Consider the following 3,327-nt stretch of genomic DNA (forward strand, 5'->3'; position numbering starts at 1 on the left):
AAGACACTTTCTAGACGGAATTTTTTTTAACTAATTTCTTAAAAATGTTGGTCCTGCCTTTTTGGACGGAATTTTTCATTTAGGATACTTCCTATACGAAAATTTTTGTCTAGGAAGGTAGGACCCCGCAAAGAAAAGTAAAACACCCAGTTCACCTGTCCTAGTTTTTGAAAATTTGCCCTAAATTCAAAATTTTCAAGAAAAAACTCTTCTTTCTCCTCCTACTTTCTCCCTCTCGATCTCAAACCCTAACCCCACCAATGCCTCTCCCCGAGGAGCTCGGTTATCTCCCCGCTAATGCCGGAATTGACGTCAACCATGCCGACATCGCCGGTTATCTCCTTTAGGAGCTCGGTCTCCTCTCCGATCTCGCGTTGTTTCATATCAACTCGAATCGATTCTACGGCAAGATCCCCCACAAGTTCGATCGATTGAAGCTCCTCTTCGAGCTCGATGTCAGCAATAATCAATTCGCCGGGAAATTTCCGAGGGTAGTTCTCCGGCTGTCGTCCTTGAGGTACCTGGATCTGAGATACAATAAATACCGTTTCTTTGAGATCACTTCCAAGTGGCAAACTTCAAAGGGTCGAAAACTTTAGAAATCTCCTTGATTGCAGGTTAGGGGTTCTTTCTTCTCTCATTTCGATCTCAAACTTTCTTTACTTTTTCTTAGGGGCTGTTTGGTTGGTATCCTAAAAACCAAGAATAGGAAATGGGAGCATGGAAATCTCTCTTTTCCTATTTTCAACCATTTCCATCCCTAAAACTTACCCTAACATTCAATAAAATATTATTTTATCATCCAACTCATCCAATAAAATATTACTTTTATCATCCAACATCCATATTATTTTATCATCCAACTCATCCAATAAAATATTACTTTTATCATCCAACATCTAATAAAATATTATTTTTATCATCTATTACTTTTATCATCCAACATCTAATAAAATATTATTTTTATCATCACATCATCCAACTCATCTCATCTTATCTCATCTCATATTTAAAAATCAATCACATCATCCAATAATATGGTAACAACTCATCTCATCTCCTTAAACTTTCATCTCCACCCATTTCCTCCAAAAAAACAAGGAAATTGATTTCCTTAAGTGTGGGTCACATCATCCAATAATATAATGACAACTCATCTCATCTCATCTATTTTCGTATTTTTAAGAATGAACCAAACACAAGAAAAGAACCTATTATAGGAAATAAGTTTCTTATAATACATTTCCTTTTTTTTAGCCAATCAAACAACCTCAAAACAAGTTTTCTTAAAAAATCACTCACATATAATACATTTCCTTTTTTTTAGCCAATCAAACAACCTCAAAACAAGTTTTCTTAAAAAATCACTCACATCATCCAATAATATGACGACAACTCATCCAAACAACCTCAAAACAAGTTTTCTTAAAAAATCACTCACATCATCCAATAATATGACGACAACTCATCTTATCCCATCTCCTATTCTTTAATTTCCTTCTATTTTTTCCAACCAAATAACCCAAAATAAAATTTCTAAGAAATAGGTTTACTATTCTTTGATTTCCCTCTTTTTTTAGACAAACAAACAGCCCCTTACTCGAATTCTGTATTTTCATCTGATTCACCTTGTACGATTTGGATTCTGATTCAATTTCCCCCAAAAAAAATTAACTGAATTTCATGATTTTTGTCTACAAATAGCTTGATTGTAGGTATGGGGAGATTAAGATGTCTGAGAATGGATTTGAAAATGAGCAGAAGGATGATTTAGATCACGGCATCACAAAGAAAGATGCTTCCTCGGTAATTCTTTCATAATAATTTTGTAGTATCAAGCGTATGCTAGGGTTTATTACTTATTGTAATTTTGTATTGAAGCTTGCAAAGTTCAAAGTCTAAAAGGAAAATATCGGGGTGGCGGCTTATTTCTAGTGTCCCAAGACTCCCAACCTAAATGAAGCTTTGCATGTAGGCGAATCACTATTATTCTAGGCAAATGAACCTGCTAACCTGTTAATATGTGCTATCTACAACTTTAGTGAAGTGTTAATTGCATTTAACCTTGGGGTCTGTTTGGATTTGTAGGGGGTGAAGGGAAGTTAAGGGAAACTGAGAGAAGGGAAGGGAAGGGAAGGGAAGGGAGTTCCCTTCCCCTTGGTTACACCCCAATTTGGGGAGTAACAAATTTTATAGTATTAGGGGGTGAACCAAGGGGAACTAGGGTGAATTAACTTCACCTCCTAAGTTAGTATTAGGGGGTGAACCAAGGGGAACTAGGGTGAATTAACTTCACCTCCTAAGTGTTCCCAAACAAGATTAATGGAGGTGAATGGTTCCCCTCACTTCCCTTCACCCTCATTCCCCTCAATCCAAACAAGCCTTAGGTAACTCAATCCCCACCAAGATGTACTTTCAGGACATCAAGAAGTGCTATGCCATTTTGTTGTGACAGAGTATATGCTATGATGCACGGACACGGATACGGATACGACACAGATACGAGATACGGTAAAATCCAAAAAATAGGATACGGAGATACGGCAAGGAGTTTTTAAATTATTATTATATATAGAAAATTTTATAAAATTCAACTAACAATCTAAAATATGAATCTATCTCAAAATAACAAGTTTGTAAACAAAAATGAATTGGAGTACATACTCATTCTATCACAAAATAACAAGTTTGTAAACAAAAAGTACATCAAGATGAAGTGGAAGCTAGTCTGATGACTTCTTCATTGCCTTCATCATCGGCTGCATAAACTATAATTACAAAATCAATTATTTAGTCATTATCTACCACTATTTGTATAGTTACTCACATTCTTTATACAACAATAGTAATAATAACAAACTATAATCAAATTTAGAACATAAAATAATTATTTCTACATGAATAATTATACCATGCATCACGTGCACCACACATATGGTGCATACATATCACATACTAGTATGTACAAAAGAAACAACAATGGCTTGATGGCTTAGATAGGATATTGCCACGCTTCACTATGCGACCCTTACATACAATCAAAAGATGATTTCTTACCAAGAGGGAAAATGAATAAAATTAAAAAGAAAGAATTTTATAAGTATTTGAACTTCTCAACCAACTCCAGAATGTACGTTCTCGTGTCCTTCAATGCTAATTTCTCCATCAGCACGACTAGAACATCGCTCAATACTTAATAGCTAGCAAGGATTTAACGATATGAGTGCAAAATTGCACAACAAAAGCTTAGAGACTTTGGTTGCTAAATGCAACATAGAGATTCTACTTATTGGAAGGACATAATAATGTAAATGACTTATTGGTAAA

General features: G+C 35.1%; 1 long non-coding RNA gene across 1 annotated transcript; it reads left to right on the forward strand.

The window, feature by feature from the left end:
• On the forward strand, positions 218-2,046 carry LOC109850563. Its single transcript, XR_002249468.1, has 2 exons — positions 218-617; positions 1,705-2,046. It is a non-coding gene; the product is annotated as an uncharacterized LOC109850563 (long non-coding RNA).

The sequence above is a fragment of the Asparagus officinalis genome, chromosome 7 (genome assembly GCF_001876935.1).
Source record: "Asparagus officinalis chromosome 7, Aspof.V1, whole genome shotgun sequence".
Lineage (NCBI taxonomy): Eukaryota > Viridiplantae > Streptophyta > Magnoliopsida > Asparagales > Asparagaceae > Asparagus > Asparagus officinalis.